This window comes from Diadema setosum, chromosome 11 (genome assembly GCF_964275005.1).
Source record: "Diadema setosum chromosome 11, eeDiaSeto1, whole genome shotgun sequence".
Classification (NCBI taxonomy): Eukaryota; Metazoa; Echinodermata; class Echinoidea; order Diadematoida; family Diadematidae; genus Diadema; species Diadema setosum.
This window is the reverse complement of record NC_092695.1, coordinates 3308040-3335384: the sequence shown is the minus strand read 5'-3', so window position 1 is coordinate 3335384 and position 27345 is coordinate 3308040. Positions and strand designations below refer to the sequence as shown.

The 27345-nt window shown below is 38.1% G+C and overlaps 1 long non-coding RNA gene across 1 annotated transcript; it reads left to right on the top strand.

Moving 5' to 3' along the window:
* The first annotated feature begins 693 nt into the window (after positions 1-693).
* LOC140235222 (uncharacterized) lies at positions 694-16116 on the top strand. Its single transcript, XR_011901687.1, has 4 exons — positions 694-761; positions 12262-12500; positions 12827-13006; positions 14290-16116. It is a non-coding gene; the product is annotated as an uncharacterized lncRNA (long non-coding RNA).
* The last annotated feature ends 11229 nt before the right edge of the window (positions 16117-27345 follow it).

The following is a 27345-nucleotide window of genomic DNA, read 5'->3' as shown; positions in this document are numbered from 1 at the left end:
GTTATGTCAATTTTATGACAAATTATTCCATCAAAGTTTTTTAAATTCTTGTTCCTTGAGTAATTCTACTTGCACATGCAAGGAATTTTTCATTTCAAGAGGTACATTTAGTATTTTAAGATTATTTTCAATTCAAAATGGCCGCCACTCTTATACTCATGTACTATATGAATGGCAAAAGATATGCATAGAAATAGAAGACGAATTTTCAGTCACATACCTACGCTTTTATCAAGTTTTGCATGTGCAATGCAAATCTGATGAGTGCCACTAGCACGGCCGTCAGATGGTAAAACGGTCTAACTCGAAAATTTGACTTTTTGAGGTAAGTTCACTTTCCGGGATATGTGAGGGTGCTCTTTCCAATGGTGCTATCGAGAAAATCCCATCATGTCTTGTTTTAGAGATAATTTCCGCTATCTTGGTACTTTTTTGTATTTTTCCTTCAGATTTGATGGTAAAACGGTCTATCTTTGAGTTAGCCCATTGTCGGTAATATCGTTTGGAGGTAAAACGAGCTATCTTTTACATAAACCTTTTAACCTTCTTAAGTGAGATTTTTTGATCATCGCTGTCAGACGGTAAAATGGTCTATCTTCGAGTTAGACCAATTTACCACCTCACGGCCGCGCCCTGCTTGTAAGTTGTATACGTGTGCGTACGTCTGATCTACAGGTAAAAATCTCTCGCGGGACTAAAATGTTGGAACAGTCGTTGAGTTGGAGACGTGGTGACTGAAAAGGAGACTATTTCCTTCGAATGTAAGTAAATTAATAAATAGATACATAGTTCTCCACTGCACTGCATAAGGGAACTTTTAAATTTGTTTTGATCTAACAGTTAGATATATAACTTTGATTTGAGATTTGGTATAAAATATCAAGGTTCAAGCGCTAGTAGAATCTAACGTATTAGGCCGATGCCTTATGACTGTATTTCTCACCGATCCAGCGGGCATGCCTACCAACCCCCGGGCCGCCAGCCGACCGTGCCGGCGGTGTGGAACACCGATTATTCCGTAAGGCACGTCTTGACACGTTGCGAAAAGAGGCCTTGCTTGAGGTTTACGTCTAGATTTAGGTGTCTTGTTCGATCTAAGGTTTCTAATCTATGGCCTCATCACATGCAGTTAGACTGAATCCTCGTCTAACGTTAGGTCTATGGGATCTAACGATTACACTCTCTTTAACTCTGGACATTAGCTATCGTTAGGGGTTAGAATGTGTTAACTGTTAGGTGAATTAGGGCTCTACGCCTGTTGGTGTTAAGTGTTATGCCAAAACAATTATTCAATCGAGCTAACCGTTAGGCCTTAATCACAATGAACTTAACACCTAACGTTACAGTACAGGCCCACCCTATTACTAAAGGCCTACTATTAACGTTAGATGTACACTGTATTTGTAGGGCTAACGTTAGAGCCAGGTCCAGGGCAAGAGACTGTGCATAGTCTATACAGAAGGTACCGTATAGCGTAGTGCTCTAACGCTAGATCTACTATTACTAACGTTTAGAGTCTAATCAAATACAGTACTAACCATAGTTAGACCTGTATAATTATCATAAAATCTAACGAGTCTTAAGTAGAAATATCTGGCGTCTATAGTCAAAATCTGGGCCACTGATTCTGCCTAACGTTAGAGGTTTCTATTAACCTTACGCTAGTATATAATGGCAGTTTTATTGTAAGACCCAGCCTACCGTTAGATAGACCTAGGTTTAGACATCTAGACCCTCTTGAGGTTCTAAAATCTTTAGGCTAACTTTGCTCCATAAAAGTAAGAGTTCACGTTAAATCTAACATTTCTAGATCTTGATCTGAATAGAATATCCTAACATTAGCTCTGAACGTTAGCACTAATTAATACTATTCTCTAGAGTAGAGGTCTGCCAGATTGGAATGTCTTTTTTTTTTGGGGGGGGGGGGTCAACAAAAGGGAAGTGAACTTTGCCTTTCTTCATCAGATGGAGGAAAATATATGACATGTTGGTCAGAAAAAAAACCCTGCACATTAAAGTGCTTAAAAAGAGAAAACTTCACAAAGGAACAGTTGCTGAATCTGAAAGGAAATAGCACAGAGCATGTTTTTTTTTTTTTTTTTTCTAGTTTAAGATATAAAAGACATCAGTAAAAGGTTCCAACCCAAACACCAAGTATAAGAAGTAGTGAAAAGAATATGATCTGGTCAAGATGTATGTTTTTCCAGTTGTTTTTTTTTTTCTTTTTTCACATGTGCCATAATTGTCATGATGTTAGTAATACTATAATATAATTTATGTTAGCTATTCACGGCCCCAGCAATGTATTCTGGTACTTGGGATAAGGGAAAGTATTAGAGGGAAGCATTACCCACATGTTTTGGAGAGGTGATTTTTTTTTTCTTCACTGAGAGACGAATGCTCAGTACAGATATCTTATCGCACTGGTCTGCAGAACACAAAAATAATATCAGACTAAAGGTAGAATTTTAAAATTTTGGCAGTCACCATTCTAATTTAGTTATACAGTGACGAAAGTTCAATGCAACAGCGTACAGTCATAATTAGCTAGGATATGTAACCAGAAACTGTGAAAAAGATAGAGATATTGAACTATCGCCTATACCAGAGAAAATTTTGTTTTTTCTAACTGGTGTAACGTTTATACGTCACATTAAACAAATAGAGTTTATCAATGCAGTTAATGTAGTCAGTGCAATTTGTATTGTTGATTTTCAAAGTCTTTGGATGTATGTCACAGACATTTGTTCATGATAAAAAAAAAAAAAAAATCACCGAGGACTCATTCTTTCATTTAAGAAGATTGCTTTCAGATGGAATTTTTGTTTTTGTTTTTAGATGTCCACAAATCGAGACTGAGGTTCTTTACCTTCCAAAACGAAATAGATAAAAAGCATTTTGATAACCAACAACATAGATGTCAAGTGCTGCTTTTCTAGTAAGTGTGCGCTGATGGCAAATCATTATTAAAAAAAAGAGAGAAATTGCTTCGTTTAGTGTTTTGCTGTATTTCATTGTGTGTTGATATAGTCCGTAAACGCAGTTTGAGACGATGGTTGCGAGCGTGTGCACATTGCGTAATACGTTTTGTTGGTTGACTGAGAATTTAGAGTGTTTATGATAACTGAAATGATTTTTTTTTGTAATCACAAAGATGTGATAATATAGAACACACACGCAAAACAACAACAACAATCGAATTGCAAACAAACCATTTGTTACATGTTCCAATTTGTTACATGCTCCAAGGTCATAGAACTTGGCCAAGGATAAATATTATAGACTCGATGATTTAACCGACTTAATGATGGGAAGGGGAAATGAGGCTGTTATTGCATTGTTCGCATTTCATTTCTTCTTCCTTTTTACTTGTTGTTTTCTTTTTTTTGGAGGGTGATATTTGCCTTATTATTTCACACAAATATCTAGGATACATATATGATATTCTTATGTCGCCGAATAATTGTGCGTTCCAAACAACGCTCATGTAAACAATCAATCATCATAAAAGAAACATTAGTAAGTCTTCTGCGGGAGGATAGATCAAAATAAAATGCAAACACCTCGCCTTAGAACATTACAAATGTAAAAGTGTTTTCGTGCCTATCCCTTGCAGGGCTGCGTTTCAGGGCCCGAGAATGCAAACTATATAGCATTGTATTGATAACCATGAATTCCCAAGCTTCTCGGGGGGGGGGGGAGGGGGAGGTTGAGTATGCAGGATGGGAGATTTGGTACCGTAATTTTGCCAAGTAAAACGTTATTTGTTATCACGGTTTCCATGACAACCATTTCCAAACATAGTAAGCAATTTATTATAACTGGTATAAGCAGGTTTCATTGTTAAACAGATTAGATAGATTAATACATTTCTCACACACACATACAAAAACATGTTTCAACACTTCTACGTTTTAAAATCATGAATATTTGAAATTTTCTGGGAGTGACCTAAAATGATCAGTTGCCATAGTAACAACATTACTGACCAGCCCTCTTTGTATTTTTTTTTCTGGCAAATAAGCACATTTCAGTCATATCAAGGTGTCACAAAGGGTTTTTGCAGTCAGCTATCCAACCTGTCCATTGACTTCGCCGATTATGTAAGATAAGTATACCTACACGCACTATACCATGTACAATATATATGGGCCTACGCTATACATTCGATTTTCCATTCAAAATGCGCGTCCAGTAAAAAATACATCGTCCCATTTAGGATAACATAAAACGAGTTATCTTTCGCCTTATCTTATAATTTCTTTGCTGCATAAGATATCAGAACATAAATTATATTTCGAACAAATAAAAACGTTTGAATAGACTGATTTCGGTAGTTTAAAAAAAAACAACTTTGAAATATTTGGTAGATTCTGCAAAGTAAAATTTTAAGTAAATCACGGTTTTATGTTTCATTGCGCCATATATGTGCGTGTAATATTCTACTTTCAAATGTATATTAGTTAGGTTCTACTCTTGAAATGGAAGATAACACATTTCTAGTTTAAAAGGTACTTATAAACTATTAATTTTTTCGATAAAAAAAGTAAAAATCTTGATTTTTTGATATTCTTTCAAATTTTTGGCTAAAAAATTCATTTTTCGGCAAAAACGCGCTTGACATCCGGCAGTACGCTAAACTTCAGTATTTTTGCAAAACTTTCATCTGGGAAGAAAGACCACTTTAAAACCACAAGATAAAACGGTAAAATGGTCTAACTAAAAGATAGACCATTTTACCATAGTATGGCAATAGTGTTTGTGGTCTATCTAGAAGATAGACCATTTTACCATCTTATGATGTGTAGCGGAGTGTATACATGTGCTGTGGTTAAACAGTCTATCTGCACAAAAATCTCATTTATTTTATAATTAAAACCCCAAATAAGCACAAAATTCTTCAGTTATCAGTGTTTGATATGCTTCTTCTTGTCCCATTACTAAAAATGCATTATACCCATCTCGTAAAAAAGCTCAAACCTCTAAACTTTAAAGTCATTTTTCTCAGAACAGCAATTTTCGAGATAGACCGTTTTACCATCTGACGGCCGAGCAAAACAAGCAAACAAACAAGCAAACAAACAGAAAGTTTATTGTTTTTAGTCTTATTATATTCTTCTTAATACAAAACTTCAAAATGGATGCCACTCATATACCCCTGCACAATATGAACGGCAGAGCGTGTGAAATAAAAAAGATTTTTTTTTCTGTCACTCAGGTACACTGTTTACCAATTTGTGTGCTGATTATAAATCATGAGGTTGTTCCTAACAAAGGCTGTTTTATTTTTTGATGCAAACATCCAAATTTGCTACCTCAATCTGAATTTTTCCCTAGGTATTTGGAAAAATCCACCAAAACTTGAATTGACGCCAACATCAAGATCGTTTATCAGGAATTATTAGACATGAACATTTACTTACTTGCCTTGAGATGTTCAACATCAAAATATTCATTCTGATTTACTGAATTAAAAGGCTGAATCCTAGATTATGACACAAATGAAATTTCCAATTAACTGTCCTGTTCTACATTATCTAAAAGCGATATCATACAAACTTTTCAGTCCCCTCATCCGAGAAAGAACATGAGGCAGGGGAAAGTGGAAAATGGGACCACCTCACTTCCTGTTGTCAAATCTCTGAAATGAAAACAATGCCCCAAAGTTTTTAATGTTAACCCAGATGAATTATATATGGTAGATGAATTTTATCACCGTTTTTGTTCGGAGTGAATGTGTTTGAGTATAGGCCTATACTGTAGGCCTAGATCTGTACAGTGCTGCCTCATTCTGAAAGCAGTGTTCTAACAACTTCACACTGCTTGTCTTTAATCTTCAGCATTTGCAGATTCAGGATTGCTCTCGGTAACCAGACCAGCTGTGTCAGGACTCTGAATGATAGCCTCCTTAATGGTGGCTACAAACTAACTCCACTAGAGGTCTTTGTAACATAATAAATGTGGTGACATAATATTCACTTCACGTAAGAAGTTTGCAGATGATCTTGCCTTTACGTCTCATAGAAAGTCCTTGGATGACATGAGCCGAGTACTGACCCATCTCAAGACAATAGTGGAGTACTTCATCTTCTGGAGACTTTCCCCCAACCTTTGTTAGATTATCATCAAACCCATGCCTCCCATCTTAGAAACCATCTTGCCAACGCTATGTTCAAGGTACCCCTCTCTGGCAAGCCTTCCAAGCATAGGCTAAGGAAGTCCACCCTCCTTCACTGGCACTAGATCACTCTCCCTCACACTGGAAGGAAAGGATGGCCAGTGTCACCAGTGCCGTCAACGCATACCTGACCTTCCAAACACGATAGAATGGGGGGGGGGGGGCATTTCATGAAGCGTTTTGTCTGACAAATTTGTCTGACAAATTTGCTCTCAGCCAATCAGATGCAAGGATTTAATAGCTTATAACAGTTTGTCAAAAAGAAAAGATCTGACAAAACACTTCATAAAATGCCCCCTTGAATAACCCGGCCGCCATCAATGCGCCTGATCCCACAAGCCTAGATTTCCCTACTGTAACTTGAAAGCTTTGACCCCAAAACAGGTTGGGGCAGATGCTGGTCTAATGTCATCTCTGATACCACCCAAGTTACCTACAACACTGTCTCTGGCCTGGCAACAAAGCCACCGTGGGCTTCAACGGGTGGTGATCAAGCAAGTCTTTATGTTTTCATCCTGTTTCTAATGGCAAGTAATCGCCCTCTGACCCCTGAGGAAGTGCTGAACATCACCAGATGTGGTTGCAATGAAAACAACTGCAGGACTAATATGCATCTTTAGCCTGAGAATTCTGCAAATTTGGGGCTGATGTCGCCTGCTGCTAAACATACAATTAAAGGGTTCTTTAAAGACAATAAAAATGACACTTTTAGTTTTAAGACAAGACTGAATGAGATCATGATGTCAAAGTGTATTTTATCAACACTTGGGAACTGTGAGAGAACTAAAAGAGGTATCTCACATTGCTCCTTGGTTGATGTTTAATGAACAGTTTGTATGGTATTGCATTAGGACAGTTCCGTTTGTGCCTTCAACAGTTTTTGTTGTTGTTTTAATTCAAGGAGAAAATCAGGTTTGCTTGATAATATCAAGGCGGCACTTCTAAATTAAATCATATCAAAGTGATGGAGGTTATGATCCATCATTCGAACTCGCCTCAGGACTGCTCCCCCCCCCCCCCCCAACTCTTGCTGGAAAAAAAATCTACAATGTAAAGGGTTTTTAGTTGTGTGTTTGTCTGCAACCATGTATCTCTGCACTTACTGTCATTGACTGTATAGGATTTTTCTGTACTTTGTTAATATGGTTTTAGGGGAATGCATATTACAAGCTTTGCTTTCTAGCTTCCCCTCCATTTTCAACATTATTTGATAAATACCATTTATTAGGCTCCTTAATATATTGTGTTGCTCCTTAATATATTGTGTTAGTATTACATTTTTTTTTTTATTCAACCGGCATGAAGAATATGATGGTATATTGATTCCTTGCGAGACGTTTAGTGAACTTATATTGTTGAGACTTTTGTTGAGACAAAATGAAATATATAAGAAATTGTGTTCAACATCGTAAGGCTTATGAATATTAAATGCTCATCTATGTAGGCCCCCTGTATATTGTAAGTGACACCCAACATATTGCACATGCAACACTTCATGATAGCGTAGGTACGGGACTGGAAATACAGTAAATTTTTTCTATATTTCCATGCATATAATATGTTTTGCCATTCACATAGTACATAAGCATAGGAATGGCGGCCATTTTGAATAAAAAATGAGCTCTAAATGCTAAATGAACCTATATGAAATTAAAATTCGCGTGCAAATGCAGATGGAGTAACTCTAGGAACGGATATGTACAAAATTTGGTGGAATAATTGGTCATATAATGCACATTATTGTGTTTATCACGGCCGAATTAGCATATCTGGCGGCCATTTTGGATTTTTGCGTTTTGCCGAAAATGCTCAAGGTTACGCGAGTGGCATCAATCGGATTTGGAATCAGCACCCTCGAATTGACAAGAAACCATCAAAAAACATTGTATATATCAAAAAACAAGGTCGGGTGCCTTCTAGCCTGGACTAGTATGTCAGTGTGAGCCAGGCGACTATGATGATTGGCAACTTTAGTAGCATACTGTCCACAAAAATGAGCTCTGGTTGAAAACCTGAATTGGCGAATGTCTCTGATCAAAACGAATGTCCCTGATTGAAAGTCTCTGAAGGGATATTCCCTCATCTGACACTTTCGCACTGCATGATACTTTATTTGCGTGCTTATTTACTCACTGACGAGACATCCTGGAATCGAGTCAGCACAGTTAAACGACAGATATGCCAACAAAGTTTGAAAATGTGAGTAATAACAAAAACTTTTCTGCCGTTCGTGCCGATTTATTAGAATTATTATTCCGTAGATTTGCCAATCAGTATCATTTGTGAAATTATGTATTTTAATCTTTGGATTAGAGGTAAATTAAAAGAGGATAGATAGTAAATATGTAAGAATCTGCACGAAGATCAAAGACCGCACGTCTCTGAGCAAAATAAAAAGCGTCTCTGAAAAATACTGTTTCATGAAATAAAGACATCCACTATACAAATTATGAGAACATTAAAGTTAATTTATTTCTGGATGGGCTCAGTTAGTGTAATAGGAACAAGTAGAACCAAGTTAAGATGAGCGTGTTATAGTATTAAGAAAAATGAAGCTTCCTGAAAGATGTTGAAAATATGTAAAAGAGTTTCAAATTTAAGATTTTCTGTTGATTGAGCAAGTGTAAACACATTGCCAGGACAGAAACTATGTTTTATGACTAGTAATAGGTCAATAGTCTATGATTATTATGTAGTAGTCACTTTAGTTTACGTATTTTTTGTGAGAGAAGCAGAAATGTAAGAAAAACAGGTTTAGGTCAGAGACGTTCTCTGAACAATTAGGATCTGCTCTCAAACTAATATCAATGACCCATCATGGCGAATTGGTGCCTATGTTTGTAGCACATAGGTTCCTCAATCCAAATATAATGCCAATGTCTTGTAAAAATCAAACCCATTAATTACTGATAAGCAAAGATGTTTACGTCAGAGACGTTACACTGAACGTTTTACATATTTTCAACTACTACAATAAGGAGTAGATCTTTCATTATTCCACAGCGTATGGCCCTCGTATACATACATCGTTCTAGGTAATTTACGCAATCTAAAAACAATGTTGATTTTATAATTTTGATCAGAGACGTTCATTTTGTGTGCATATTGTTCTTCCAGTGCATGATACATTTATTTTAATATCATTTTAACTCTATCATTTTTTTCTTACAGCAAGATGGAAAGACCGGATGGATTTTAAATGCTCCGAATATTAAAATTTCGTCCTGCTCAGGATCTTTAGGCTCAGTCATGTTCATGGAGCCTACAATTTCCAGACAACGGCCGTGGTACTGGCAAGACCGGACGGACATCTTGGAAGTGCCATCTGTTTACAAAATAATGACTATCCCAACCCCTATTTCAGGTAGCAAGCGACGCAGTCGGTACCATGCACTGATTGAGGACATGGAATACCAAGTGGAGGGGAAATACAATTCAATGTTAAAATGCGGACTCTGTTTTCATTACACATCACTACATTTGCTTTTGAGCCTGTAAAATCTGAGGCTTACACGGTAAGAAATAAATGTTCAAATTTGCACCTAATTTGTAACAATAGCAGCACACCTGCGGTGCATACTTGGCACCCTTAATTGTGCTTAATTGCACCCTTAATTAACTGCCTTTTTGAAGTTTTGCTAATTTCTGCAAACAAGTTCTCGTACAGTTGATAAGAACATGGAAGTGAGTGAGCTAGCCATGTCATAACCTCACAATTTTCCATTGATCGTGTACAAAAAATAACGAAAATTCAATTTTCTGTCTTTGAAATCTGAAACATGATGCTATTCCTGGTTGATTACCTTCACAATAGTGATCAGTGAGATATACCCGGATTTAAGCCTCGGGCATAATCATGTTTGAATGACAAACTGAAAATTTCAAAATGTTTATGTGCAAACATTATGGCAAGTTGTGAGGGAATGACAAGCTCAATTTGCCATTTGCATATTCATAATGACCGTTCAAAAACTGTTTCCTGAATAATTAGCGAAACTTCAACACGTCAAAACTTCGTTATATTTCTTGAGCCCGGAAGATTTTATTCTTTCTTATCAGCGGCTAGCTCATATTTGGGTTGAATTTCCCCTGTAATAGACTATTTTTCTCTCAGAAGTAAGGTGAGATATTCTAGTGGTATCATTTTTGAGGTTTGTAAGCCAAATACATGAGAAAAGGAAAAATACTAACATCTGTGATGAAACAAGAAAACGTCTATTAAGAATGTCCCTTTACTTAGTTTCCTCTAGAACACTACTTATGTATCGCCTTCGAGTAGAAAGAAGGATTGATAATACCCTACCGATGTGACAGGTAAAATGTGATATTGTAATGTTATCATTGTCAACCTCTTGAAAGATATTTTCAGTTATTTTTGGTCAAACGTTTGCTGTACCACACCGTTGATATTCTTTTGAGTTTGGCGTTTACAATTTATATCTGCCATAGTATACAAAAAAGCACAGCGGAATTTGATGCTTCTAGGATGAGTATATAGGTTAATTTCAGCTTTCTGAGAGGACATCATAACAGTGGCCCAGGTACGGTCCCTAATAAAAATCCGAACTGTTATGGCCTGATATACACTTACAATCATATTTGAGGTATAGTGGTCAAATTAAAATAGTATTAGTAAATTCGTGTTTACCTTTGTTATAGATTTGGACTACATTTGAAAGAAAACATAAACAATATTGATAGCATGTGGGCACACATTCGTATACATCGGAAGGTGAAATACAAAGTAGTGGTCATCATAAACAAAAACAATTCTTGACATATATGCCTAGGTAAATGATTTGTCAATGAATGTGGAATGTTGAGTTACGAGCATCTTTTAAGATAGGGAGTTTGGTGTTTAATTCTAGTGATAACTTACAGCCAAAACGTCCCTGATGGAAAAGCAAAAATGTCTCTGATATAAACAAATAATTTAGGTAAGGTAGTCAAACTTGCAAGTATTTCATGTAATTTTTATTTGTCTGCCATTCAAAAGTGTTGTAAGATATGAATAATATAACAAGGACAGGTTTGTCGTTGATTTTTGGTGTAGAAATCGAAATTCCTCTTACAATTTGGAGGTTTGTAGTTACAATCGGTTATTATGAAAAATAATTCAAGTTGAAATTGCCATTCTGAATTGTTGACAAAAGATAAACATGTGTTTAATAAAAGAATAATGTTGGTTGTTCACAAACCTCGTAATTATGGATCAAAGGACATCGTTTTTATTGTCTATGTCTGAGGAACGTCTATGAGTGAAACCTGAACGTCTCTGATCAAAACATGGCTTACTTTCAGCATCTGTAAAGGGCTTTTATGGGGATTTGACCAAACAAAATGCACTAAATTCATTATTAGTATCTACTGAACATTAACATTCAAACAAATGAGACCCCTGCTATATGTTTTGTTCAAATGAGATGAAAGTGAAGATAAGAATATAAAAATCTCTGCTTAAATGACAAAAACTCCACTTTTACCTTAACTTCCGTGTGTATTAGCTTTTGTAAACTTCACAGGAGGTAAACAACATTTTAGGAACAAATTAACACAGTCTTCAAAAGCATGAGCAAGATGAAAATATATTCATTTGAACGTTTTTCTACCCTTCATTTGAATTTTCACTAAAACAAGGTTTGTTTTAGTCAGAGACGTTCGCCAATATGTCACAGTTCTATATAACCTTGAATAAAAACAACACCCTTGGAGATATCCCAGTATAATCGGGTTTGCAAGAAAGCTGATATCAATGAGATTTGACTGAGATATATTTTTATCAGTGAGTCACGTTTTTTTAATTTTGACCCCTGATTTGCCCAATTGTACATCGTTCAATGTTTTCACCCACATGCATTATTATGCATCAGCACCCAGGTGTTCAGTGTGCGTAAAAGCCTGCTGCAGTCCAGTGGTCAATTGTTTCATCCATTGTGAAGCATTATTATTATTATTATTATTACTTATAGTGCGCTTTTCCCACAAGGCTCAAAGCGCTTACAATCAATTCAAAATATGCACGACAGTATGCACGACAGTACGTCTTTAATCTTTTGAATGCTTTTCTTCATCTGCATTTTCAGATCAGAGGATGTTCACTCTCCATAGGCTTGAAGTATTGGAGAGGCTAGACCAACATGAGCAGGTGTACATTCAAATTGCAGAGCGCCACCACAGCAGGTTGCTTTACCAGTAAACATGGAGATTGGTGAGCTGAGGAGACTACGATGCCGCCATTACCCCCTCGAGAGTAAGGCAGCTTTCCAGGAGCTCGACAGCCTTCTAGCTTCTGGAGATTTCTTATGCTGGTAGAAAGATATTGGTGAGCAAAATACTAGTACTCGAAAGTGTTGCCTATACTGTATGTGTTATTTTTCTCTCCCTTGACCTCTGTCCTCTGTAATCTGTTGTTAGTTTTTAACCAAATCAATTCAATAACAGTGAACATAGTGTTTATATAATATTTAATGTTACATGAAATGAGAAATGAGATTTGAATGTTTTTTACATGTATAATAAAGTAAGGAATTAATCATATGTCTTGTCAGCTGCTTGTTTACGTTTAGTAAATTCTCTTATTTGTTTTGTTTACGTTTAGTAAATTCTCTTATTTTATTTAAGGATTTGATCTTTTCAACTCTTTTTCAGACATGCATCCTCAGAATCAGTGGATCCTAATGGCAGGCAGTGTGCGGCAACTCTCTGGAGAAGATTGTGGGTCATGAGATCAGAAAGACCTGCATGGCAACAACAGGTTGAGCATGAAGGGGACATCTTCGTTTGCAGATTTACAAGGTTGCCATGCTTTCGTCTCAAGTACTATTTTCAGTAAGTCAAGCCAAGCCCTCTTCAAAAACAGAGTTACTTTCTTAGCCATTTTTTTTTAAATTTCCACATTCAAAGTTTTTTTCTCCTTCGTTTTTATAGGATACAGAGCTCTATCATAAAGTTTTGGTTGAGACTTGGCTTAAGGCTTTTGTCATTTTTTTTTGTGGGATAGTGAGAAAGCTCTTGTAAAATACAACTGTATGAAAGAGCATGTAGTTTCATGGGGATTTCATTTTTTTTTATGAAAATCAATTTTGAAATGGCTGGGATGTCCAAAACAGAGCAATTCTATTAGAGTGTGGAATCCAAATTTCATTACAATCTTTTAGTTGTACTTTTTGGATTTTGTAGCTATTTCATATCCGATTTCCATCAAATAAACTTTGAATTCCTCTTACCCCTAACCAGGCCAGGCCCTTTTTAGTGTTCTGTGGCCTGGGAGGGGTTGATTCAATTACCCCTTCCCCCCCCCCCCCCCAGATCTCAGCGTCTGATTGCACAATCGCTATGAAATTTGGCTTGTTCATTACCCGTGGTGTAATCTACCAAGCTATACAAAAAGAAATGGAAATTTTTGTCTTAATACAGTATATGCATAAAATCATGCATTTTGCTCGCTATCAGATATTAAAGCTCCTAGAATCCTATTTTTTGGTGAAAACATTCTTTGTGGCATTTCTAACAATGAATTTGAAAAAAATAGTATCAAAATCAATTTCTTCAGTATTTTATTGTTGTATTAATTTCTTGGTAATCTTAGGTACATGTATTTTTTCGTTTTTTCGGCCTGTTGATTTATCATTTTTTTTCCCTCAGAATTTACGTCAGAACCCATTTCAAGCATTATCATGATAAAATTAATTAGTTTCAGCCCATGAAAGTGAAAATGATTAGATTGTGTTTTCTCTTCTTATTCATAAAGATATAAATATCTTTATGAATAAGAAGAGAAAACTCAATTTGCATAGACTTTATACACAAAATCACGTTTTGAGCCATTTTCAGTCTGACAGGCATACATAAAACGTCATGCAGCGTCATGACAGTATCAAAAGATGTGCAAGACTTCAAGGTAAAAGTCAGGGAACGATGCAGTCAAAAAATTTCATGTGGCGGAGTAGTCGCCAAAATGTGGAGGGGGAGGGGGTTGATTCAATATCTGGATACTTGGAATAAAATTTCATTGATGTTTCATTTTTTCAATCTTGAAATACATGTATGTATATACACAGGTATGTACTGACAATTTAGCATTTCTTTTTCTATCATCTTTTCTACTGCAGACATGATACATTCATATGCACAAGCAAAGGGATGCAAGATACCAGCGAGAAAGAGACCAAAAACTGGGCTTGCCACTGTATTTCCAACTCGCGTGATCATAAAGGAAACATGCAGACGAGGAGGAGGACAAAGAGTGTGCAAGAGGCTCCAGCTGGAAATTAAGAAAAAGATTGACTGTCGCCTTTGTGATTGTAGACTATGGTGGGACATTTATCACATTCAGTGACATTTCTTCTCTTTTTTTTATAAATGAGGAGAATGTTGATTGTGTTATCTTGAATGAAAAGGAAAAGTGTCAGGATCAAGTCGGCTATGTACTACTACTTGGACTGTAAAATCAAACCAAGTATTGGAAATTTTTTCATGCATCATTTTTATGCCTCCGCCACGAAGTGGTGCCGGAGGCATTATGTTTTCGGGTTGTCCGTCCGTCCGTACGTCCGTACGTACGTCCGTACGTCCGTACGTCCGTCCGTCCGCTTTCGTTTACGCGATAACTTGAGTAATATTCACTGGAATTTTACCAAACTTGGTCCAAGTATGAAGTATGATGGGGCAATTATTTGATTAGATTTTGGGTGAAATCGGTGAAAGGTCAAAGGTCAAAGGTCAAGGTCAAATCGTGAAATTGTAACCGTTTACGCGATAACTCGAGACTGGATGGAGTAAATTTCACCAAACTTTGTTGGAGGATGATGTATGATGGGACAATTACTTGATTAGTTTTTCAGTGAAATCGGACAGAGGTCAAAGGTCAAAGATCAAGGTCAAATCCTAAAATTTATCTGTTTACGTCATAACTCAAAACTGGATGAATCAGCTTTCACCAAACTTGGTCCAAGGATGATGTATGATGGGACAATTAGTTGAGTAGATTTTAGTGACATTGGCAAGAGGTCAAAGGTCAAAAGGTCAAGGTCAAATGCTACAAATGTTGCAATTTCCCCCATATCTATGCAATGCCCGAAGGTATTTTCTTGAAACTTGGTGTGGACATGAACTACTGCGTAAAGATTCTCCAGAGAGAGTTTCATGTCATAAGGTCAAAGGTCAAAAGGTCAAAGATTAGGTGAAAATGTTGCAATATCACTTTTCTTGCAAATGGTTCAATGTATCTTTGTGGAACTTGGTACATACGCATGTACTGACTGGCAGGGATTATCTAGGGAATTAAGGGGTCATGGGTCAATAGTCAGGGGTCAAAGGTCAAGGTCAACTCCTCAAAATTTTACTATTTCCCTCATACTAGTATATGCAATGCTTGCATTATTAGTTTCAAAACTTATTACATGCATTACCTAATGGAGATTCTCTTGGAAATTTCCAGCCAGAAGGTCGAAGGTCAAAGGTTAAGGGCAAAGGCCAGGTTTCGATGCCCTCCCCCCCCCCCCAAAAAAAAAAAAAATCAATTTTGAACCGTCATTACACTCTTTCTTCATACCTTAGAAATTACTCAATGCATAAACTTATAAAAAGGTCTGTCAGAATTCAGGTAAAAATTCTCAATTCCCCAAATATGTGTACCTGCACTCTTAGAAAATTAAAGCAAACCCAGTTCAAGACATTTCTGACAAACCTGTCATTTCAATATTTTGCCAGTTACGTGAAACTGTCATGGATCACACATTGTGAAGACATTGTACTATACGCCTATAGGGAGAATCATGCATTATGGCGGAGGCATCAGTCGCCATAGCGACATTTCTAGTTATTTATATGATCCTCATTGAAATTACATATAATTCCTTATACATGTACTGTATCATGATATTGACTGAACATTACAATTTTTTTTCTTGCATGCATTGTGAATATGTTCCTTCATTTGCTGGACTTTCCATAATAAATAGTTTTATGCTACATCAAGTCTACTCAGATTTAAGTTCTTTGTGTTCTCTACTCCTCTCAACTTAACTTTACATCAGGATTGCATGTTTTCGTAATACATGTACATCATATTGATCATTATTCCTGTCAGCGCTTGAAGTGTCATCTCTTGTGCCAACAAACCGTTTCTGTAATGTATTACATAACAACTTACGGATATTTCTTTTCCAACAGCCTAGAAATGAAGCATATCATTCACCTGCTCCCTTCCACCGAGTTCCACAGACATGAATGTTGCTGGTTTGGGCAAGCCTTCAGTCAAGCTTTGTGGTTGTTAAGGTTCAATTTTGTGAAGAAAGCATGCATAAAATCTGACTAAATTGCAGAAGCGGTCTGTTGTAATTCATCTTCATACATTTACTGTATGTTTTTTGTTATTTCATTACTTTGCAAACATTCACATGAGAGAAATCTGTGTTTCCACCTTGGAAAACAAATTTCCCTTTCAACCTAGCTACACTTATACTGTAGAATATCTTCTAGATTACATGCCTGCCCTGACAAAACCAATGTGGGCCCCATCTGGTGTATATGGGGAAAATATGGAACTAAATTGGCAAAGCCCATTTGGCCCATATGGGCCCCAGATGGGGTGTAGGCCTACAGGGAAAAACATACATGGGTTTCATGTATACTCAGTACTTGAATTCTAGAAAAAAAAAAACATTGTATTATATTTTATTGATTGTTTATGTATGCTATGAAAGCGGATATAAATTGTCACTTGTTTATTATTGTAATTGTACATGTATATTAATTTGCAATAATGAAGTACAGGGTAACCCTTTTATAATGAGGTTGGTGGGACCACCATTTTTTCCTCGTTATAACCGGTACCTCATTGTAAACATATGCATTCTGTATGTTTACTATTTCAATATTTGCAAATTCAGATGAGACCAATAAGATGTCCTCTTTTCCCAAGTTCCCTGTACTGGTACTACTGCAGTACCATTGTAGTACTACTGCAGTACTGGTACTACAGTACTACAGCAGTACCGGTACTGCAGTACCACTATTGGTACTATTATAGTACTACTGCAGTACTGGTACTGCAGTACTACAGCAGTACTGGTACTGCAGTGATACTGCAGTACTGCAGTGGTACTGCAGTACTACTGTAGTACTGCAGTATTACTGTAGTACTGGTACTACTGCCGTACTGGTACTGCAGTGGTACTGCAGTACTACTGCAGTACTGGTACTGCAGTACTACAGCAGTACTGGTACTGCAGTACTACTGTAGTACTGCAGTATTACTGTAGTACTGGTACTACTGCAGTACTGGTACTGCAGTGGTACTGCAGTACTACTGCAGTACTGGTACTGCAGTGGTACTGCAGTACTACTGCAGTACTGGTACTGCAGTGGTACTGCAGTACTACTGTAGTACTGGTACTGCAGTGGTACTGCAGTACTACTGCAGTACTACTGTAGTACTGGTACTGCAGTGGTACTGCAGTACTACTGCAGTACTACTGTAGTACTGGTACTGCAGTGGTACTGCAGTACTACTGCAGTACTGGTACTGCAGTACTACTGCAGTACTGGTACTGCAGTACTGGTACTGCAGTACTACTGCAGTACTGTTACTGCATCGACTGCATCGACTGCATCGACTGCATCGACTGTTTTCAAAACTGGGTTGAAAAAAGACAAGTCAGACCAGTACAAACCAATACAAACCAGCATTTTTTTTTTATACATGTTAAGACATTACTTGTCAACCAGTAAAAACCAACAGGTACCCGTGCAGCCTACTGGTTTGAAGATGGCTTTAAAAGAAGGGAAAACCAGTATAAACCAGTACAAACCAGTCACTTTTCTGCATGTATAAACAAGAATTAAATCAAACCAGTAGAAACCAACAGGTACCAGTAGTAATGGCTGGAAGAGGGTCATACAATTGTGATGAAGTAATACCAGCATAAACCAATTGAAACCAGAATATTCTACTGGCTTAAAATGGGGGTGTCGAAATATCAAGTCAAACCAGTGGTAACCAGTACAAACCAGTCAATCTCCTATACATGTAGAAACAAATAAGTCAAACCAGTAGAAACCAACAGGTACCTGTAGAAGTCTACTGGTTTGAAGAGGGTTGTAGAAGTGTGAAGTTATACCAGTAGAAACCGACAGAAACCAGTAGAATCCACTGGCTTTAAAGTAGGGTGTCAAAATATTAAGTCAAACCAGTGGTAACCAGTACAAACCAGTCAATCTCCCCTACATGGAAAAACAAATAAGTCAAACCAGTAGAAACCAACAGGTACCTGTAGATAGTCTACTGGTTTGAAGAGGGTTGTAGAAGTGTGAAGTTATACCAGTAGAAACCGACAGAAACCAGTAGTTTCCACTGGCTTGAAATGGGGTGTCAAAATATTAAGTCAAACCAGTGGTAACCAGTACAAACCAGTCAATCTCCTATACATGGAAAAACGAATAAGTCAAACCAGTAGAAACCAACAGGAACCTGTAGATAATCTACTGGTTTAAAGAGGATTAGTAGAAGTGTGAAGTTACGTATACCAGTAGAAACTGACAGAAACCAGTAGATTCGAAATATCATGTCCAACCAGTGGTAACCAGTACAAACCAGTCATCTCCTATACATGGAAAAACAAACAAGTCAAACCAGTAGAAACCAACAGGTACCTGTAGATAGTCTACTGGTTTGAAGAGAGTTGTAGAAGTGTGGAGTTATACCAGTAGAAACCGACAGAAACCAGTAGATTCCACCAGCTTGATCGAAATGGGATGTAAAAATATCAAGTCAAACGAGCGGAAACCAACGAGTACCTGTGGAGTCTACTGGTTTGAAGAGGGTTGTAAGATTGTGAAGTAATACCAGTAGAAACCGACAGAAATCAGTAGATTCTACAGGTTTAAAATGGGGTGTCAAAATACTTCTAACAAGTCAAACCATTAGAAACTAACCGAGTGCCTGCAGAAACCAATAGAAACCGGTGTATTCTACTGGAAGTTGTCAAACAACAGAACGGCGTTACAACGAACAACTTTTACGAAGAATTTTGTTAATTTTGTTATCATGGGGATATTAACAATTGCAAAAAAAAATACAAGTCATATATTTTGAAATAAAATCATACTTATGTAATTGTTATAACCTAATTGTCTTTAAACTCGTTATGCTCATCAATAAATCCCTGGGTCTCAAACGGCAACATGACGTACTACCGCGCAGCTAGCCGTTATGCAAACGAGCTACTTTGGCGGGCAGCGCAATCCGCCGTCCGCTCTCCAGCCCTGCGCTGGCGCTGGCTGGCTTGGCCGGCCGGCCGCCACCGCATTCATACTTGAGCTGTACGTCGTACTGCGCTGTCGCAATCCGTTGAACTCTGTCATCCAGCAGCCAATTATACCGAGAAAACTCCACTTACGATTGCATTTGTGTTTCGGAATGAGAATCTTCAATGAGCTCAGGAATCTAAGGTTTAGTTAGCGGTAAACATTGACGTTTTATTTCATTTGAGAGTGACTTTGATGTCGAGTTTGCTTCCAGGCCGTATTCAACCATAGCTGATCATACTAGATGACTATCGGAATCGAAGCCGTACGTTTGAACGCTACGTTTTTTTCGGTGTACTAGTACGCCCTACGGTATGTTTCAGAAATGTCGTACACCATACTGCATGTATGTTCAAACGATTTGAAATGTGCGAGCTAGTGACATCGTGAAAATTGACGAAACAATCCACTGTGAATCCAAACTGTATCTTGTACTACCGTTGTGGTGGTGGTACGTGTCGGAGACTGACAATGCCCGATAATGGACTGTGAGACACTGGAACAGCTGCAGCCATCAGTCTAGGTTCACTGATACAATTGTATGCATAGCCATGCTGTACTCGTCTGCAGTGCAAGTGTATGAAGAACCCGACTGAGACAAACCGAGCACCGGTGTTGGCCAGTTAGTGAGTATTTTGCCTTAGACCTCTTGTTAGCCTAGATTTAAAGTATTATTAACGCTAACTACAAAGTTGGATTTAAGTTAGCTCTTTATCACTGAATATCAGTTTGTGTGCCATGATGGAAACATTCTGTTTGCCACATTAGACACCAACAAAATAGTGATGATTTGAGAATACATGTATTTTCAGTTTTTCTCATCTACATGTATTTAACTTGTAGATTTATGTTGAATCGTATTTTGGACATGCAGTGAGCAAAGTTGTAGAAAAAATGCCAAGCTTTGCTTTCATGTGTGTGTGTAAATTGTATGACAAATCTGTGACCATTTAAGCGTACAAAAAGCCAGTATATAACAACAGTTTGTAGGGAACACCGCTTGCTAGTCAATCACCAAGTAAAATACAGGCTATACCGGTTACCCGGTACATTGTAAGTGAGAGAAATGGAATTGCCAGAAACACTGTCTACCCTGTGCTAGTGATTTATCGATCGGTGGGGGCGGGTTTGTGCATTGAGCAGAATATGTGAAGTTAACTATAACATGCCCTTGACAGAGTCAGGCGTAGAAACGTAACATATGTTGTACATACATGTATGTATAAAGAGTTCAAACTGAAACACTAGTTGACCATAATGATATGATTGTTGAATGTTGATCTCCAATGAAGAAGAAAAATGTGCTGATTTTTTTAAACAAATGTTCTTAATTTGGCAAGATTTACGTACAACGTGTAGTACAATATATAACTTTAACATCAAACATTGAAAATTGATTGATTACTCAAAGTTCTCTTTCTATTTGTTTTATCTTTAAGTATTAGGAGACGAAGACTAGAAGAAGCTAGCTAAGGTCGACTTGCGGAGCTCCGTTATGCCACATACCTGGTATTTTGACTGCCACGAGTGGGCCCTACATCCTCCCTTGCCTTCTTCAGAGAATGATGACCTCACTGAGAGTTTGGGCCTTCAGCATTTTGAAATCGTCATACAAGCACCAGACGGGCCCAACCAGGGAGGCCTAGCCAAATATTTGCTCTTACAAAAAGTGTATGTTGTCAGCTTGTCATTTCAGGAAAATTTCAAGATATTTTCACACTAGTGAAAGAATTATGTGAGCGAAAGAAATGTAAAACTGAGAGAACCATCATATTCAGCCAGACTCATCATCATCAGTGCAGAGATTTGTTAGCGACAATGTACTTTAAAGATTGACTGGAGGAAAAGGAGTGTCACTATGTCCTGTGTTATTCCATCACTGGTGACAGCTTAAATGAGGAAATACTTGAACAGTACCGTAATGTATAATGTACAAGTTTAGTACATACATGTATGTCAGAACCAGATGATTGGGCTTGGGTGATCTTCTGTGCTACAGTGTATCTTTACATTCATGATGGGTACAAGTATACATGTAAACTGCAAGAAAGTCAGCATATACTTAGTTCATGTACAGTATTTTATCATTTTGCACAAGAGAGTTGCTGTGCTGGTAGAGGAGGGGAAGATTCCTGTGCTGTACTGATGGCAAAGGATTAGGTGAGGACTAACTTGGGCAATAACACAGTATAGCTGTACTTGCTTTCGGATAAAAAGACTAACGGGTGTGAGCCTGAAGTGCAAAACCTTCCGCGTCCATGCTGTGTTGTTTGTGCTCAAAGTTGTGTAATTGAATCATGCAACGGTGTACATTGTATTTTTTCTTTTTTATTTTAAATGGTCAAATGGGTAATGTTCAGTTTGATGCATTTTCTTTCTTTTTTTTAAAATTAAATTAGTGTAACCTTGCAACTTACAGACCTGCCAGTTTGCAAATGATAATGGATGATTTTATCAGGTCCCAGGTGAAGACTCTTGACTTATTGTGAAAAATCTATGACTACTATTAGACATTAAACCTCACAGATTGTGCATACCACTTTCCAGCTGACAGAACAAGGACCTATTATAGAAAGAAACTAGCCCAACCAAATGCTGTGTGCAACAAAGGGACAGGGCTGTGTACAATTACTATATAGTAAGAAAGGTGATATACACTCAAACAAGGTAATTACAGGTGAATCGTGGTATTTAGGTCCTTGACATAATGAGGCTCTCTTATGTTTTTGAAAGGCTATTAACTAACATAAAATGAGCTGCCAAGCATGCGTGAGCATGTTGGTAATTGAAATCTATTCTGTAAACTTACATTCAGATGTGACTATGAATTTGTTTATTTGTTTATTTTCCTCTTCTTTTTTTTACTCATTGCCTCTTACCTACAATATCCAATCCCATTTTGGTGCCGCTTTTTTTAACACTATCTATGATCGATGCTGTTAGTGTTATCTGTGTATGTACAGTAGATGTATGTACCTGGATGATGCCAGCAAGACAACATGGTTTATTTTACATTATTTTATGAATATCTATTCTTTGCCAACCACCAATGCTGTATTTTGTTTTGTCAAGTGAAGTTTTGTTTGTCATGCCATCAGTTTGATATCTTTATTATTAAGTTTGTTTGTGTACGTATGAGTTTTGCATCCTTTCAGATGAACATTTTCTATGATTAGGGTAATCATCTTTATGTTATCGCTTTAACAAACAAATGGGGGCATCTGGAAAGTGCTCAATGACAGGAATGTAAACCTTGTGTTTTTGATGTAGTACAAATTTACATGTTTTGGGGGGGTTTTTTTCAAATACCTGTCGAGGCCTTATTTGTCTTTCAAAAACAAAAATTCCTGTCACATAATCAGTTGAACGAATTTGTTAACTGAAATAAAAATTCTTTGGCTTGGCAAAACAACATGGTGAAAAAAAAAGTAATCTGAATAATGAATACTTTGAAATGTAATGTACTCATGTAATATGATTATCATCCATTGACCTGTAATAAAATTTCCTCAACTTAAGACTGTATTTACTCCAGACTTACAGTGTGTGATAGAAGTCTCATGTTTTGATCAATGTATGCATACAAATGCAGTGTGAATTTGTGTGGCATGTGTTGTGTACATGTATGCATTCTTAATTTTGAACATTCAGGTATGTCTCATTCAGTCGAAAATTGGTTAGTACTGTACATAAGTTGATGTCTGGTGGCACCATTACAAATAGGTTTTTTGTTTGTTTGTTTGTTTTTGCTGATTTGAAGAAGAATTTGTACTACTAGTGCACATCCATTATATTGGACATGGTTCTATGGAAACTTTTTTGCAATGTATCAAAAAAGTAAAAACTGTACTACATTTACAATGTTCTTTCTTGCATTGTTGAGCTGTAACAACATTTTAATGTAACAAAAAGAAAACTGTAGGTCCTGAAGATGTCGTTATAATGGGAGTCACTTGAAGTGCAAGTTCTTCTTCCAAATGCATTGGTACATGCTGTTACTGGTTCAGTAGGAATTTCTTCTGGTTTCTACTGGGGCCAGTACAACATCTACTGGTATTCTGTTGGTTTCTTCTGGTTTCAGTAAGGCCTCTACTGGTATTCTTCTGGTTCCAGTAGAAATTCCTACTGGTTTCTACTGGTTCCAGTAAGAAATCCTGCTGGTTTCTACTGGTTCCAGTAAGAAATCCTGCTGGTTTCTACTGGTTCCAGAAGAAATCCTGCTGGTTTCTACTGGTTCCAGTAAGAAATCCTGCTGGTTTCTACTGGTTCCAGTAAGAAATCCTGCTGGTTTCTACTGGTTCCAGTAGGAAATCATGCTGGTTTCTACTGGTTCCAGTAAGAAATTCAGCTGGTTTCTACTGGTTCCAGAAAGAAATCCTGCTGGTTTCTACTGGTTCCAGTAAGAAATCCTGCTGGTTTCTACTGGTTCCAGTAAGAAATCCTGCTGGTTTCTACTGGTTTTCTACTGGTTTTGTTGAGATTTCTGCTGGTTCCAGTAAGAAATCCTGCTGGTTTCTACTGGTTTTGTTAAGATTTCTACTGGTTTTGTTGAGATTTCTACTGGTTCCAGTAAAAAAATCCTGCTGGTTTCTACTGGTTTTCTACTGGTTTTGTTAAGATTTCTACTGGTTTTGTTAAGATTTCTACTGGTTTTGTTGAGATTTCTACTGGTTCCAGTAAAAAAATCCTGCTGGTTTCTTCTGGTTTTCTACTGGTTTTGTTAAGATTTCTACTGGTTTTGTTGAGATTTCTACTGGTTTTGTTGAGATTTCTACTGGTTTTGTTGAGATTTCTACTGGTTCCAGTAAACAAATCCTGCTGGTTTCTACTGGTTTTCTACTGGTTTTGTTAAGATTTCTACTGGTTTTGTTGAAATTTGTACTGGTTTCATTGAGAGTTTTCATTGGTCTTCACTGGATTCTACTGGTTTAAATCAAGCATTTCTACTGGTTTCTACTGGTTCCAATAAGAATTCTTACTGGTCTGCTACTGGTTCCAGTACAAATTTCCTACTGGTTTTCTACTGGTTTTATTTCACTTTCCATATTGAAACCAGTAGAAAATCGGTCTCCACTGAACCCGTACAAACCAGTAGAATTCTACTGGTTTTAGCTCTACTGGTTTCTATGGGAATTTCGACCTGGGACGTACTACTGCAGTACTTTTTCACAAGGGGTATTCTGTGATAGGTGCCTACATGTGATTCGATTTATCGTGAAATTGTATTGAATATGGAATCAATAAAAGATTATGGAAAAACAAAAAAATACAGTGGTTGTTTTTATTGGTAACTCACATTTTAGCACTAATGTTGGGTTTTTGTTTCACCTGTGTTGTGGTTACTGTTTTAATACATCGTTTAAGTCTGAATCAAGACTATTTTATGTCATGAAACGGCCTGGAATAAGGCTAGGGAGTTACAAAATGGATCGTGATTAAACCACGTTGAACCTACGACATGCCTCCAGTTTTCCTAAATTCGTGTCTCTTTTGGAAGTAGACATAACATTTTGGCGACAAGATGGCGCATTTACAGCCTCCGCCACCATTCCTACCGAATCCTGGCCCTCCTTCTATGCCATGGACGCAATGGCAAGGACTTTTCAAGACTTTCTTGCTCGCAAGTGGGGCGAACAAATTTACTGACGATCGCCGTAGGGCTATGCTGTTACACTGCCTTGGGCCTGAGGGGCAGCGCATCTACAATACACTCCCGCCCAGTGTTTTTACGGATTCGTCAGGCAGCGGAGATGCCGAAGCACGTGCACAGAGCGCAACTGCGGTCGAAACGTACGACGAGACATTGGCTCGACTTACGGCACATTTCACGCCTGCGGTCAATGTAGTAGCTGAATGCTATAAATTCCGGCAGAGAGCTCAACTTCCAAATGAAACTGTGGACGAGTATGTAAGTGCTCTCAGGATACTTGCTGTACCGTGCAACTTCGGAACAATGAGGGATGAATTCATCAGAGACCAGCTGGTCGAGAAAACCAATTCTGAGCGTGTTCGGGATCGATTACTGACTGAACCATCGCTAACTCTTTCAAACGCTTGTGTGCTTGCACGGCAAATTGAATCTGCCGTTCGCGATGCCCGTGCATTGCAGTTGGACTCTACTTCTAGTGATGTTTGTGCTGTGGGATTCAGGCCAAAAGCTCAACAAAAACACAAGCAGGACATTTCACATCAGAAAGCTCGTAAGTCCGCATCTTCACCAGTTTGTTATCGCTGTGGTCTCAACGGTCATAAGGCTAATGATCCTCACTGTAAAGCCAGAAATGCACACTGTTCTTCTTGTCATAAACTTGGACATTTTGCTCGTGTGTGTAAATCAGGTTTCTGCTAGTGAGCAATTGGATCACATTAATACAGATGAACTTGCACGCAATGACAGTGATCCTGGTAGTGGTGGTGCACAAAATTTACAGGTCCTTTCCATTTCCGATCCAGATATTAAGTGCACTGTATCTGTCAATGGGGCTCCAGTTCACATGATATTTGACACCGGCTCGCCTGTTTCACTCCTTCCGTTGGACATTTTCGACAAACATTTTCTTCGCGAGGCTTTGTTACCTCCAAAGCCGGGCGTGACATTGACTACGTACCTCCATGAGCCCATTCCCATTGTTGGTATGTTTCCAGCTACAGTTTCACATGGACAACATACAACTGAATGTCTGCTGTATGTCGTCGCACGTGGCAACAACATTTTGGGACGCGATTTGTGATGCATGTTTCGTGCAGTGAGTTCCCAAAACTCTTCAGCAATGATGTAGGACTTGCAAAGGGCTACGTTCACCGTGTCAAAATTAATAAGGCCTGCTGTGCAGCCAGTGCAGCATGAACTTCGCCGTCTTCCCTTTGCAATGCGGGACAAGGTATCTGCAGAATTGAAACGACTTGAACAGGCAGATATCATTGAGCGAGTGGATGCCAGTGAATGGATTTCTTCACTTGTGGTGGTCCACAAGAAAAATGGTGCCATTTGCATTTGTGTAGATCTTCGTGATGTGAACAAGGCTGTTGTGGAGGACAAATACCCACTTCCTAACATACAGGAATTCCTCGCTGAACTGAGAGGTGCGACAGTATTCAGTACTTTAGACCTTGCATCAGCGTACCACCAGTTGCTTTTGCATGAAGAATCACGTGATCTCACTACGTTCATCACGCATGACGGACTGTTCAGATTCAAACGTGTGTGTTTTGGACTGTCATCAGCACCTTCAGCCTTTCAAAAACTCGTGGCTTCGGTTCTCTGTGGTCTGGAAGGTGTACAGTGTTACCTTGACGACGTGGTTATCTATGGTGATACTCAAGCTGCGCATGATGCAAACCTACGTGCAGTACTTCAGCGGTTGCAGGATGTTGGGATGACACTCAATGCTCAAAAGTGTCATTTCAGTCTACATGAGATCCACTACTTGGGGCATGTGATATCCAGCAAGGGACTACAACCAGATGAATCACATGTCGATGCCATTCGGGATGCCCCAGTTCCTACTGATATTTCCTCACTGCGCTCGTTCATCGGTTTGGCATCATATTACTCTCGCTTCTTGCCAAACTTTTCAAGCGTGACTGAACCACTCCGAGCGTTAACACGAAAAGGAGTTCCCTTTGTGTGGACCGCTGAGACAGATCGAGCGTTTCGCGAAATCAAGGATTTCATTGCAAACAGTACAACATTGCAGTTGTTCAACCCCGACATCCCAGTGATTGTTGCAACAGACGCATCTGCGTATGGTCTTGGAGCGGTCCTGCTTCAAGTGCGCGATGGAAAGGAAGTTCCTGTCGCGTTTGCCTCACGCACGCTCACCAACGCAGAGCGAAATTATTCGGTCGGAGAGAAAGAA